This window comes from Fundulus heteroclitus, unplaced genomic scaffold (genome assembly GCF_011125445.2).
Source record: "Fundulus heteroclitus isolate FHET01 unplaced genomic scaffold, MU-UCD_Fhet_4.1 scaffold_802, whole genome shotgun sequence".
Taxonomy (NCBI): Eukaryota; Metazoa; Chordata; class Actinopteri; order Cyprinodontiformes; family Fundulidae; genus Fundulus; species Fundulus heteroclitus.
Genome location: NW_023397255.1, coordinates 34,803 through 50,356, shown reverse-complemented (window position 1 = coordinate 50,356; position 15,554 = coordinate 34,803). Strand labels below are relative to the sequence as shown.

The 15,554-nt window shown below is 38.7% G+C and overlaps 1 long non-coding RNA gene across 1 annotated transcript; it reads right to left on the bottom strand.

Annotated features, from left to right (window-relative positions):
• Positions 1 to 12,996: 12,996 nt before the first annotated feature.
• LOC118562086 lies at positions 12,997 to 15,554 on the bottom strand. Its single transcript, XR_004930459.1, has 3 exons — positions 15,441 to 15,554; positions 13,257 to 13,352; positions 12,997 to 13,139 (listed from the first exon to the last, which is right to left on the bottom strand). It is a non-coding gene; the product is annotated as an uncharacterized LOC118562086 (long non-coding RNA).

Genomic DNA, 15,554 nt, shown 5'->3' with positions numbered 1-15,554 from the left:
AAAAATCAAAGTATCAGTTTAAATGGTGACCTCCAGCCAGCTGCCCCCAATATACTGATCTCAGTGGATCGGTTCCAACACTTCAGTGTTTTGGTTATAATAAACTGTAGGCACAGATACCCTCCTGTTGCCTTAGTGAAGATATACCATATTTTTCGGACCATAAATTGCACCGGATTATAGGCACACCCAATATTCTTCCCAAGTGTGTAATATCACTCTGCCCCTTCACGTACACAGCTCTCTATCCATCTCTCAGTTAGACTGCACTGCCCTGTTTTTAACATAAGACCAAAATAAATGTAACTTTCATGTTGAATTAACTTGCTAGGTTTATTGTTGCTGGCGCATACTACAGGCACTGGGTTGCCTAAAGGCTCCCACATACTCTGGCGTACTGTGCGCATACTGTGAGCTTGGCTGACTATGCCGTAACTCTCCATGGACGTTTTACCCTTCATAGTTGAGCGTACTGTTGCCTGCATTTCTTATGGCAAATTCCTACAATTCAATTCTGCCAGTGGGACGAAGCGGAGGAACGGATAGTAAAATGTGTGATTAGCTAGCTGAACACCAAGAGCTGTTCAGCAGCCATATAAATTGCGCTCTGTACATACCTGTATGCGTGGAGTACACCTTGAGTACTCGAAGACCTCCGCAGAGTGACTACACCCGAGTATGTGGGGGCCTTTACATGAATGCACTTCTTGTTTTGACATTATAGTCAGGCAGTCTTGTAGACAGCTCAGGGGTCCGATCTGGTAGTGACACAGTGTACCGTAATGCTCCAAATATCTATTGGGCGGAGTGGCTTTGTTGCTAACCAAAGTCGTACTTGCACATTTTAACAGATTTTTGAGCGCATTGTACCACATAAATAAGCACAACAGTAATCATATATAAGGCGCCCCGGATTGTAAGGCACACCATCAATTTCTGAGAAAATTTAAGAATTTAGGTGCGCCTTATAGTCCGAAACATACGGTATGTTTTTTCAACACCACAGCCACAGCTTGCACATTTATTACAAAAATAATTTGAAAATTGAGAAACAATTCTTTATTCACCCTTTTGGTTTTTGCTCTTTCATGACAAAGATAACATTTGGGTAGAAAAATTGTCTGCATTAACTGATGAAAGAAAGCTAAAAATGAAGTGTCTTCAAATCTTTGCATCAATGAGCAGTTTGGTATGCGTAAATGATAAAATTCTGCCGGAATTGTTGTATGGACATAATTCATGAGGCCCATATGATGGGCCCAAAAGGTTTTGTGGAGATCTGGAGGTCGGGTTTCTTTTGCTTCCAAGTGTAAGCGCCATGAGGATCAAACGTTCGTGGCATTTCCCATCCAGTGAGCAGTTTATATAAACTTAATATTTTATTTGTGTGTGTGTGTGTGTGTGTGTGATACTGAATATAAATGTTCACTAAAAAGTTCAGAAAATAGGAGAGAACTAAGGGGTGAAGGTATCTTTTCAATAGGCAATATTACTAAACCAAGGCATGCGCCTTTATTTTACATATTTCTACTAAATGTTCAAATATTTTTCTACTTTTGCAAATACAAGACTTAAGTCAATTCCCTTTCAAGATTCCATGACAGTTTGCCCATCCCATTTGAGTAGTGTTTTTATCCCTATAAGAAATGTACAAAATTTTCAAAAATACATTTTGATTTTTAAGCTGCTCGACCCCAGGGGTCCCAAATGTGGCAGGGAGGTCATTTGTATCCCTTAAACTAACTGTGCAACTCAGAACTGCAATTCAAGAAATGAGTTGGCCCATCAGCACAGGCAGTTGATGCAGATAGTGACCTTTTATTTTTAATTAAAGCTAAACTATTACAAACAAGTTAAAATCTTACAATTAAAAATGTTGAACACAACCCAAAAGCCCAAAGTATTAGTCTTTTAATAACCACAATTTTCACAATGCCAATTTTTCTTTTCAGTTGTCTTCAAATAAATTTGCAAACTTGAAAGACCATCTTTTAAAACCGAAAACTTTAAACCCTTTTTAAGTTTTGGGTCTACAATGATTGACACATTCTGTTTCCAACAGAAAATCTGATAGCAAGCTTGTGGCGCAGGCATACAAAATATTCACCAATCAAATCTTTGGGTGATTTTAGTTTCTTTTATTGTAGTATTTTGGCCCCTTGAGTACTCCTTAAGGAGTTTTTGATTATTTCCTGGAAAAACAGACAATTTAACAATGCACTCAATCACTTAGAAATACCAAAGAGAAATTCAAAGACTTCCGGGAAAAATATCGAAGAACCCAAGCTCAACAACAGTTTCTAATCCCCACATGAAATGTTAAATCAATTTTCTTACTTTGTGTGTATTCATTAGTGATTTTCTCTGTATCATTTTGTATACTCATACTGATAAATGACCTAAATATTTGCTAAAAGGTCCACCATAACATTTTCACAACCAAAAACCTCATGGACTCTTTTATTTTAGACTGTCCAGACAATGTTGCTTATCAAATCTTGCAAGCCATGTCTAAAACTTTTTATCAGAACAAATACTTTCAATTTAAAAAACAAATAACTTGCTTTGTTTTTCCGCACAAGGTGACGGCAGTAACAAACACTACTTTCTCCTGGAGCAACAGCGGGTATCATGTCCCACAACATTTATTACCATCTGTCAGCTGTGTCATCAGGAAAGGACAAGATGCAAGTGTGGGTGATTCAAGCCTTGTGTTGTCAACGTAGGCTCAAAAGGAAAACACAGCAAAGAAAAATCTTGTTAAGAAACGTCACTGGGGACAGAACCTCGTTTTTTTTGTTTTTTTTTTCTAAATCACAGCGACATCTTGATTCATCAGTTTCTGTTGTGATTCTAAGGGCTGAATGTGTGTGTGTCTGGGAAATGTATATTTAATTTAGGCATTTATAGTGTGGTTTCACAATGATTGATTTGAAAAAACACAGAGGCAGTGTCTGAGAGAAACGTGATTTACCATTTCTGACAGAGTAACAATGAATTTAGATTGATATAGTAAATAGAAATCTACTAAGACATACTTTCATCAGCTCTATATTGATTCCACATTCCCTCAGGAAACTCTGCTCTGACATTACCATTAGGCTGTTTGAAATCAGACTTTAATGGCTAGGCTTTCTCAAGCTTACTTCAGTTCACTGCTTCTTTCACAAGTTTACCAAAATGACTGATAAAGGCGAGGGTGAGTTCACATCCAGAAATTTCCATCAGATTCAAGATTCCCTCAATATTGTGGTGTAATAAAACAAATCCTGATTTAGTTGGTTAATTAAAACAACTGTTTTGATCTGACCCCAGGTATGATCTCACAACCTGCATTAAGGCATATTTAAATCACCATATCAGCAGCTGACGGTTAAAAAAAGTTAGACAATTTTTATTAACAGAGCATGTGCAATTTGTGCATGGTGCGGTTCTGGCTGCTGGGCTAATATTTTTTCTTGTGTAAATTTTCGCCTTGTCTTTAAACTTTGTGTAGGCCCATAGTCTTTAACATTAGAGTGATGAGAGATAGAGCTCTGTCAGGGAGTGAGACCTGCTGTGGGTTAGTAGATACAACAGACACTCGCATAGTCATTATCTTCACATTTTGATTATTACAGAGGTTAAGGTCAGAGTTAATTATAGACAAAATACCGACAGAGATTTTATCTTTTAAATTACATAAGGAAAGATTATGACAGCAGCCGTGCTTTAACACTGTGTTATTATAGTGCAACAGCAGCCTTATGTGGCTTTAAAGCTGATGACAATAAAAAATAAAAGCATTTCACTTTCTGATGCCTGAAACATGAAAATACGTGGATGAGAAAAGCTTTACTGAGAATTTGACTTAAGGAGAACAGGAAAGAGTTACACAGATATAAATTAGCTTTTTATGAATGGCCCAATGTTGTCATTTATATATTTTTCAAGACAATGTATCATTACAAAAAACAAAGAATGCACAAGAACTAGTTCATTTCAGGATTTAGGATTTAGTTCACGATGCTTAGGTGCTGAAATACAGTTAAAATTTTCCATACCCCTGGCAGATTCAGATGTGAAGCAATCTTTTTATTTTGCCAAAATATTTCCTCCGACTAGAATTAATGTAAATATTTTGGAGTGCCGCCAGAATCCTGACCTGAGAATCTACAGAGGGAGCAAAAGATTAGGGTGATGGTAAGTAAGCCTCCTAACCTCATAAACTTGGAGCTCAGCATCAAAGATAAAACACTAATGGAAATATGCTAATAGCTCACCAGCATTTAAAGAAGAGTGGGTCTTATATAATAAATGAAAATGTAACCATTGTTAACTACAAAGGTATGAATAATTTTTAACATGCACTTTTAAAAAAAAAATTATTGTAACATAACTTAAAAATATTGTATGCTTCTTTTAAATGGTGTTATTATCTACTGAAAGATACCCAACCCATTTTCAATCAGAAACACACCTTTTGGTTTACTGAAGTTACTTTTAGACCTAAATCTATCAGACTTTTCAAGACTTGGAGAGGTGTTTCACTTGTAATTCACTGCAAAATTATTGCAGTGAATTCACTTGCAATTCTTCTTTTGCAATGAATCATCAGTGAAATTACCAGGGAAAATAAAGAAGAATATGCTTTTCATAAAATATAAATAGAAAAATTATTCTCAAACATGATATCCTTGGCTTATGAGGTTTGGGAGACACAGGTGTAATTTCATTTCAGAAATAAACCTATTTCCAGAAGGAAAATACGCTAGAAATATGAATTATTTTATATTTAAAATCTAATATTTTCTAAAGACTTTATTTCATAAATAAACTATAAAATGAACTCAAATTAATTTCAAACTATAGCCTTAGTTCATGGTGTATAGGTGGAAACTACTGTATTAAGAACTACAGTATATTGATTTCTAAATGTGTGAACTGAACAGAGAACTAGATCTTTTAGGGGTTAACTAGCATAATACTGTACCTGATCTCGAATGACAGTTGAGGACATCCCTCACTTATATAATTATGGTCCCATTTTTGGAGAGACTTGTCTAAAAAAATGTTGGGGGGAAAAACTATCCCGAGAGCATAAAGGAACTAAATAAATAAAAAACATGAATCACGATAAGTAGCAAAACCAAAAAGAAAGGCTGCTTCGGTGTGAGCATGAGGAGAATTAGGAATTTACTGAGAAAGCAAGCAGGGTAAGAAAATTCAATGCCAGAGCTGGGAGTTATACATATTTCTAGATTAACGGCAGCAGACACTGGGGACCAGAACCAACACTGAGACCAATCAACAATGTGCTGCCTCCCATTAGATGTTTCTTGTAAAAACATGTAGGCTATTTGCCCACTCCAGGCACAAAAAAAAGAGTAATTGCGAACACATAGCGTCTCTCCATCTCCTTTCCATTTAAAAACAACATTGTGTGATATGAAAACAAACTTTTTTCAAATGTATAAAAACAATTATTCCTCCAAGGAAGAGTTGTTTTAATGCAGATAACATGCACTTATTTACTAAGATGATGGCTTCCATGAAAAGAAGGATAAGGAAAAAAGCCTTCAGTTTACGGATTTCTTGTTTGCTTTCCTCTAAGTCTAAAGCACTTGAATCAATAAGTGAGCACCTTTCTCAGAGTCAATAAATAACAAAAATCAGTACCAAAGATGATTAATGTAAGTTTTCTTCGCTCAGAAAATTAAAGTCTGAACCAGACCTTGAAAACATCAACTGGCTGCTGTTTTATTCTCCCATCTTCCACCTGTGCCTGTGAGTAACAGTTGGCATCTCTCTCTGGCATGGGATGACAGATTTGTGTTGGAAATGTAAAACTAACAGGTCATAGTTAGAGATTTATGAGAGTGGTCTATCTAGTTACACAATCCGAGATCCTGAAGTGTGATTCTGCTCTTCTATGAGTCACTGCAGCATTGGGTAGGGCTGCCTACGTCCTAAGCGACTTGTTTCTCCCTTTTGAAACAAACTCACAAATAACTCATCCCTACATCGTCACGTCTGCAGATCGCTGCCAGTTTCACAAGGTTATTGAAATGTCTGAAACAGAAGTTTAGATTTATGACTATTCTTTGTTTGTTCGCTTCAAACATTTCATTAACTTTTTAGAAAATGTATCGCATAAATACAAGTCTGCAGCACCAATATCATTATCAGGCCATTATGTCATGTAAAAAGAAGAATGATTGGCTAATAATCACCAATGTATGATTATGGCAATAAAAATAACGTAATTTCTTTCATAAATCTCCAAAACTACACCCTGATGTTAAACATGCAAATGAAATTGAAGACTGATGTCATAACAATGAGCTAAATGTAGATAAAAGCTCAAGCAGAATGCCCAAAATGTTACTCATGAGTAATTTTTGAAACTTGAGATTAAAGTGATGGTTTGCTTGAGGCCCCCTCCCCCATAAAATATGACCTTTTACACTGAACTCATTACACATTGTCAAAAGGAAGAAAGTAGATTTTATCGCCAGAGGCAATATAACCTGGGCATTTCTGGTAGTCACAAAAGACTAATCCATTTTCTGGACCTATTTTACTATATAAATTCAGATGTTATTTCTGAATTCTACCATTTCTAAATCAGTTGGTTTCTGTTTTTGTGATTTGAGGGTTTTGGTATCGGTCTAGGGCCCAACGGCTCTATAACTCAATTATTCTCTTTATCTATTATTCAAAATGAATAATGTTGCCATTATCATATAAAACAACTAGGATTATTTTAACAAGCTGATGAGCCTGATTTCTACACAGCACTGAATTAGTGTTTTTTCTTCCAAATATATATTCTATTTCAAAAGGGATCAAGCACATAAATAAGAGTATTGCTGTACATCATGTGATTATGCCCCATTTATCTGAACTCCTCACTGAGAAGTACGTTATTTTATTGCTACTCAAACTTGATGGCCTGCTGATAGCAGGATTCCAGTACTTCAGTTAGTTTCTCTTAAATCAACAAAGTACCTATGGTTTTTCACAACAAGCAGTGTCTTCAATGGTTATCTGTGTACAACCTAGGTCAAACTGACCAATTATCCAGTTTGGCCCTTTGGTCTCACAGATGTGGAAAGTGGAGGGTTATGTGCGTCAGGTGTAGTAACTATAATCTGCAGATTTTAAATCAGATAATCAGACCAAGTCAAAGATTCCTTCAAAAAAAATTGCTCAATGGATATTTGGAGCATTACGGTACACTGTGTCCTGATCGGCCCTGTAACAGGACACCTGAGCAGTCTACAAGACTGCCTGACTGTAATGTCTAAACTAGAAGTGCATTGATGTAAGGCAGCCTGTGCAGAGAATATGTGCTAGCAACAATAAACCAAGTAAGTCAATTCAATATAACATTCATCCATCCATCATCTTCCGCTTATCCGGGGTCGGGTCGCGGAGGTAGCAGCTTCAGTAGGGAGGCTCAGACTTCCCTTTCCCCGGCCACTTGGGCCAGCTCCTTCGAGGGAATCCCAAGGCGTTCCCTGGCCAGCCGAGAAACATAGTCCCTCCAGCGTGTCCTGGGTCTTCCCCCGGTGGGACGTGCCCGGAACACCTCACCAGGGAGGCGTCGGGGAGGCATCCTAACCAGATGCCCGAGCCAACTACTCTGAGTGCTCCCCGGTTGACTGAGCTCCTCACCCTATCTCTAAGGGAGAGCCCAGACACACTACAGAGAAAACTCATTTAGGCCGCTTGTATCCGGGATCTCGTTCTTTCGGTCATGACCAAAAGCTCATGACCATAGATGAGTAGGAACGTAGATCAGACAGAGCTGAGCCAAAAGGCAAAGCTCTGTCTTCACCATAATGGATCGGTACAGCGCCCGCTTCACAACAGATGCAGCACCAATCTTCCTGTCAATCTCCCGCTTCATCTTCCCCTCATTTGTGAACAAGACCCCAAGATACTTAAACCTCTCCACTAGGAACAGTACATCCTCCCCAACCCGGAGAAGACACTCTACCCTTTTCCAGCTGAAGACCATAGTCTCGGATTTGGAGGAACTGATTTTCATCCCGGCCGCTTCACACTCTGCTGCAAACCGCTCCAGTGAGAGCTGTAGCTCACGCCCTAATGAAGCCAATAGAACCAGGTTATCCGTGAATAGCAGAGACGCGATCCTAAGGTCACCAAAACAGACCCCCTTAGCACCTTGGCTGCGTCTAGACATTCTGTTCATAACTTTTATGGACAAAGGGCAACCTTGGCGGAGTCCAACTTTCACCGGAAACAAGTCCCACTTACTGCCGGCAATGCGGACCAGACTCTGACACCGGTCATACAGAGACCTAACAGACCTAATTAGAGGGCCCGGTACTCCCTATACCCGGAATACCCCCCACAGGACCCCCCAAGGGACACGGTCAAATGCCTTCTCCAGATCCACAAAACACATGTAGACTGGTTGGGCAAACTCCAATGCACCCTCCAGGATCCTGCTGTGGGTATAGAGCTGATCCAGTGTTCCACGGCCAGGACGAAAACCACAATGCTCTTTCCTGAATCCGAGATTTTACTACCCGACGGACCCTCCTTTCCAGGAACCCCGGAAATGACCTTACCAGGGAGGCTTAAGAGAGTGAGACCTCTAAAGTTGAAACATACCCTCCGGTCCCCCTTTTTAAATAGTGTTATATTTTTTCAAGTTTATTTTGGCCTTATGTTAGAAACAGCGCAGTGTAGTCCAACTACTCCTCCCGACAGAGACGGATAGCTCTCTCTCTCAGGAGAGAGCTGTGTACGTGAAGCGGCGGAGTAATATTACACACTTGGGAAGAATATTTAATGTGGTTTATAATCGGTGCACCTTATGGTCTGAAAAATACGGTACTCTTAAAACTGTTATACAATATAATTCTAGAAAATTGTGTGCAAAATCAGCAGAAGTGTGTAAAAGGGTCTGAAAACTGCCAGCCAACACAAATAACAGGACACAGTTATTTTGAATGTCAAAATTCAGCCTGTGCCGTTTTTGCTCCAGTAAGATAATGTTCATGCAGTAACAGAGAACATAAATCATTAATAGGGACTGCTTTTGGTGTCAGCTTTTAAATGATTATAAAACATACAGCAGATTTCAAAGGTGTGTGGTGAGAAAGAGAAGAAAAAAAGTCTTAAATTAAACCACTCGGGTCTGAGAGCAAAGAAGCAGCAAACATGAGCCAGCCTTTCAAGCAGAAGTAACAGGAACTGATTCAAGTAAAGCCGTCCTTGACAGAACACACTACAGTCGCTGGTGTCATGTGCACTCTTTTCTGCACAGATGTTAATCAAGCTGATCCAATTATCTTGTCCAATACTGTACCTAAAGCTAAATTATTTCAGCAAGATGAAAAATAATGAGGTCAATCAAAGCGTCAGCGTGTGGGCGATGATAAGGTCCAAAATAACAGCTTTCAACGGCATTCAAAACAAAAAAGGGAAATGCATGTAATTTTATTTGTCTCATCAGTTCCCCCACAGTGGGGGAGCTGACAGTGACTGACAACCTGAAAAAAACTTTTCAGAAAACTATTTTTATAATATTCCTGCAGCAGTAAACACACACAGGGTTATAGGTTGACATTCAGGGTTGACCAGATTGTTTGAGCCGAACAGTAAATACTGCCACTGCTGGTACAAAGGAAAACACAGATTGTGGACATAATTTTCCAAACTTAACTCCGGTCAGGAAACCTTTTTTTCACACACATATGTGTATTTAAAATGTGTATGTGCCCCCATTACATTTATCTTTATGTTTCATTTAAATGTTTCAGGTCCTCATACAAATGTTAATATTAGACACAGGTACGTTTTTTTATTAAGGGTTGAAAAATATGGGCACAAATTCCAGTCATTTATATATTTTGTGCTTGTCTGCGAATGTTACGTTTGTGCATCCATAGATAGGAATTTATGTGTGTAAAAATATTTGTATTAGTAGAAAATAACTGCAAAAGTGACCTTTGATTTTCAACTTTTGTAAACCTACTTAATGTTGTCAGAGAATTTTTATTTAAGTGATTTGTTGATTCTACGGGTCTGCCATTAATCATAGTAGGTAAGGGGAGGTAATTATATTTTTACATGTGGCCAGGTTGTTTTTGATTTTTTTTTCTTTAATAAATTAAATTATTGTTTGAGAAGTAGTTTTTTATTACTAAAAATAACTTAATGAGCTGAATAATTTATATTATTGAATATCCCAAAAAAAGCTAAAACAAATGAAATATGCAAGGATGCAAATTGTAGCATTGTAGAAATCATCCAACGCAACCAACAAATACATCAGTGAGTTGATGTATTTGTACCCAGGAATAACTCTTCATCCAGCTTCCCAAACAAGTAAGGAGTCGTATTAGGGCAGGAGTCAAACAGGTGGTGTCCTTTTCCTTCTGCAACATTACTCCCCTCTCTCAGGACAGAGCCTGAGTGCAGAGGCGCAGCCAACACAGATAATGGTGAAGGCCAATAATGGCAAGCAAGAATCAATAAGCCAGCGCTTTACTGATGGCTTGGTGCAAGTCCCATGGAGATGCTAACCCCTGCACCCTCCTGCAGACATTCCTCTCACCGCTGGAGCCTTTATTGAGCCGGCTTGCCTATGTGATTCCTCTGATCAATAGAGAAAATGGATGACAGGAAAACATAATGGCTACCTCCTCCATCCTTTATTCTGAGGTGTTCCATCTTCAAAAGGATGACAACGAGGGCTTGCCAAGGGCAAAATGCAAGGTCAGAAAGTAGACTCTGTGTCCACCTGTTTGCCACTAGCAAGAATCCGACTGCTTGAACAGAGGAATTAATTTACAGCTCAGTGGAGTGCTGGCAATTAATAGACCTGGGCTGTTCTCGTGCTTCTAAAGACGGCCAGCTACAAGTAACATCACACGATAAACATCAGTTTTTAAATAAAGTGTTTGTCACATTGATTCAAAGAATAATTTTTACAATACAAACATACTGATTGTAATATAGTGGGAGGGAAATACATGACAATATGGTTTTAGATTTATATCAAATACCTAAAATAGTTTAATGATAAATATTCAGCTTGACATTTCTGCCCATTCTTCAGGAAACAAGAGAGGCATACTTCGACAGGAAGGTGAGCATCGGTGAATCCAATTCAGGGTTTCCTCTATGATTTTTCTCAACTGTGGTGGAGTATTTTTTTTTTTGGGTGGGGGGAGGGGGGGGGGTTGTTCAGGCTGTAGGAGAGATTTTGCTAAGCCAAAAAGGTTATTAAAAATACTGATTAAATGTTTGGAACTAAAAGTTACCATTCTAACATTATTCATGAATTTTAATAAATTGCCTGAATCCAAAATACATAAAACAAACTACCAAAAAGACAGATATCAGAGGCACACAAAGTGAACGAGGTGAATAAGTGATTCAAGCTGTGTGTGGATCAAATTCAGAGAATTATTTTAGTGCAACAGTTTCAGAGACAAAAAAAGACAACTATATTTACGTGACAAGGCAGCAGGGTTGCAGCGTTAGCTTTCCACCACATGTAGGGTTTCCCGCAATCCCAGAGATGTTTAATTTTGATGTCACTTCCACATGTATGCTGTGAACCCTACAATGCCAATGGGATTTCTCATGTCTTTCTTCATGTGGGCATGCGGAATGTATTTTTATTGAAAATTTTAATCATTTCTATCATCCCTTTTCTCATTATCCCAATGAGTTCATATCACCCACTACATGTCTACCACAGATACTCCTAGTAGAATACATTAGAGCTCCAACATTACAATATATGAAAATGTTAGAAGGGTATGACCATTTCTGCAAGGACCTGTGTGTGTGTGTGTGTGTGTGTGTGTGTGTGTGTGTGTGTGTGTTCTTACGCACCTATACAACAGTGGACCTTGGCGTGGTTACACAGTCACAAAGAGGGGACTACAAAGCAAACAGGGGACATTTTTCAGGTCCCCTGTTTGACATGCTTTAAATCAGGTCCAAATCATCTCTAAATCCCTTTCGGACATTTTTTTAATTTTTGCAAAGAGTGGACCTGAAAGTGTGTGAGTATTAATGACTATAATCAGCAGTGCCTCTGCTGGATAAAGCATAGTTTAACAACTTATTCACACATGTCGTTTACACACACACACCATTATAATATGAATGGGTTGTGGCCCAAAGGAGTCTTGTAGACTGTAGAGGGTCAATTATGCAAATTACTTAAGAAGGAAGTCTCTTGAAACATAGTTTGATCTTTTTTTTTTTTCTTTTCTTGTGTTTTAGCTAAACTTTGTATTAAAATAAAGCATTCAAAATCAGAAAAGTAAAATTGATTTTGATTCTAAAAATGTCAACAACAAGAAATAGAAACACGATGAGGATAGAATCAGAGATAAAATATTCAGTAAATACCTTTTGTATTAAATAATTATTCAAGAATAATGGCACATCTGACTTTGGCCACAGCTTTAAACCTGCATTTAGAAATGCACATTTTAGATATTGATTCCAATTCCAAAAACAGAGATCACCTTGTCCTGTGTGGAATAATAGAAGTCCGCTGTTTGCTGGTACACAATGACACAAGTTCCCTTTTAGATAGCATGGGGTGATACTGACTCCACCAATTGTGTGAAAATAAAAAGAAGCTAACCTACCCCTATAAAACACTATACTTTATTTGCGAAAAGGCATTTTTTACACAATATAAAGGCTGAGTTTTAGTAAATGAAAAGTAAGATACTTTGTTACTTTTTTATTATTACAAGTATTTGGCATCTGTCTTTACAGCTTTATACATGTTTAGTCCTACAGTACTAAAATGACAAGTTTTCACAAGGACTTGATGTCAATATTTTTTTTTTAATTGTATCTGTGTACTTTGGTATACATGTAGGTTTTTTGGGTTCCTAGCATTGATGCTCAAAATGTCCAGTATAATTCTCAGTACTTTTAGAGCCTGTTTCTCTTTGCTGTTATCTTGTTGTACATACAGTATTTTACAGCTTTATAGTCTCTGTCATTATCCCTTAGAATCTGATTTTCATCTATGCATCTCTGACAGTGCACTTTTCCAGGCATCTTCATTTCTTTCAGGAAGTCTTTGAAATGGCTTTCAACAATGTCTCCCTCAGTCTTTGACCAGGGCCTTCTGGATTTTCCTGTAAAAAAATCATTAAAGTTACTAAAGGTATGGATAAATGAAAGTGATATATTATGTCAACAAATGTAAAGAGATTACATATGTACATTTTTCTTTGGTCAACGATTTAACATACCTTTTTTAATTGATTGCAATGAGGATTTATTAATGCCACCCATTTTGTTTTTAGAAATGGCTGCCCCTTCTTCAGGAGGTTCTTCCTCTGAGTGTACTGGAATAACAAATATGGCAATATTTATAATTGATTGAAGTGGTTTGATTTTTATTTAACCAGGATATGGTTCCATTGAGACAACATTTTTCAATAGTCCTGGCCAAGAGGCATCAATAATTATATACAGAAAAAGTTATATTGTTGAAAGAAAACGACAAACTATAAAAACAGGTACATTTTATTTAAATTAGCCTCAAAACCTTGTTGCTTTGAACTAAGAAAGGTTCAGTTAATTTTAATGAAGGAAGTTCTATTACGAGTGTGCTGAATGATCAAGAGTCTTCTTGCCCAACTCAGTCCGGGCAAGGGACAGAAAAAAGCAGCAAACTGTGAATGAAAATTATACTAGTCGGAATTTCTCAGTGCAATTGGAGTACAGATATAGGATGGCAGAAGTACAAGAAATGCTTTGTAAATGAATGTTATCCAGTGGGAATTACTACCACCAGACAAATCAGGCCATCTTCACGCTGAATATAAATCACAAGGGGGTATTGGCATTTTTCAGTTTGTGTTGAATCTTAGAGAAGAGAGATAAAGGGAGTCTAGCATCCTAAGACATTGAGATCTACAAAAGATCTCCATAGTCCAACACAGACATACAAATTACGGTAAAAACTTCCTGTTTATCCACACTAAAAATTATTTCTAGGGGCTCGGCTACCAAGTCAGCTGACATTAAATACAAAGACTCTATTAAATGACGTCCCTTAGATTTTCTATTTTCCAAAAATGTGAGTGCTTCAAGTACATCAACAGCAGGGAAAGGTGCCACATTTTAATCCTCACCAAACAAAACTGGATAGGTTTTCTTTTGTTATGATGCAGCAGAAACAGTCCATTTGGAATAAAATAAAAATCCAAATTGTATAAAATGCCTGTGAAAGAAGCAGAAGGGGTCCTATATCACCCAACAGTTAAGATAAGATAAGATAAGCTTTATTGATCTCACAATGGAGAATTTTTTGTCACTAAAGGAGCTGCTCAGCTCCTCTACAGTCTGGTGCAGGGGGTGGAAGGTGTTGTCCATGATGGATGTGAGGTTGGACAACACCCTCCTCTCAGCCACTTCCTCCACAGAGTCCACAGAGCAGCCCAGGACAGAAGTGGCCTTCCTCACCAGCTTATTCAGCCTCATTCTGTCCCGCTCTGTGCTGCCAGGAGCCCAGCAGACGACAGTGTAGAGAAGAGCTGAGGCCACCACAGAGTCATAGAAAGTTTTTAGCAGGGGCCTGCTCACACCTAAGGACCTCAGCCTCCTCAGGAGGTAGAGGCGGCTCTGGCCCTTCTTGTAGAGAGCGTCGTTGTTATGAGTCCAGCCCAGTTTATTGTTGACGTGAACACCCAGGTATTTGAAACTCTCCACAGTTTCTATGTCCTGCCCCTGAGTGAGTGAGGTGGGGGTCTTCTCCTGAAGTCGATTACCATCTCCTTGGTTTTGCTGGTGTTTAGACACAGATGGTTCTTCTCACACCAGTCCACAAAGTCCCTGATTACCGACCGGTCTTCAGCAGCCTGGGGGGGGGATGCCGTCTGGTCCAGAGGCTTTCCTCTGTTTCAGCCTCGTCAGCTGACCTCTCACCTGCATTGGCGCGATTGTGAGGGGGAAGGCAGGCAGGGCCGAAGGTGTGGATGGGTCGGTCGTTGATAAGAATGGCGGTGGGGGGGATGGTAGATCTCTGGAGGGCTGGTGGTTGGAGACGTGTGGGGAGTTGATGGCAGGAAGGGGGCCAGTGTGGGGGGAGTCAAACCGGGTGAAGAATGTGTTCAACTCATCAGGTAGATGAGGTTGTGATCTGAGCGTCCCAGTTGGGAGAGGGGGGCGGAGGTGTAGGTGTTTTTAACATTGGTATAAAAAAGGTCCAGGGTTTTATTGTCCCTTGTTGTACACTTGACGTACTGGGTGAGCGTGCGGAGGGTGGAACGGAGGGAGGCATGGTTGAGGGAGTTATGCAACATTAATGTAAAAAAGTTTGGAAATTTCTACATAAGATTATTGATAAAGGATCATGAAAGTATCAAATCTTGACAATTTTTTTGAATATATTATTACATGCAGTGGAAAATATTAGACATATAACATACCGTTTTGAACTGATGGCAATGAGGGTTTCTTTGTGCCACAAATTTTCTTTGTTAAAGTAGATGCCTTTTCTTCAGAATGTGCTTCCTCCAAGTGTCCTTAAAAAACAGAGGGGA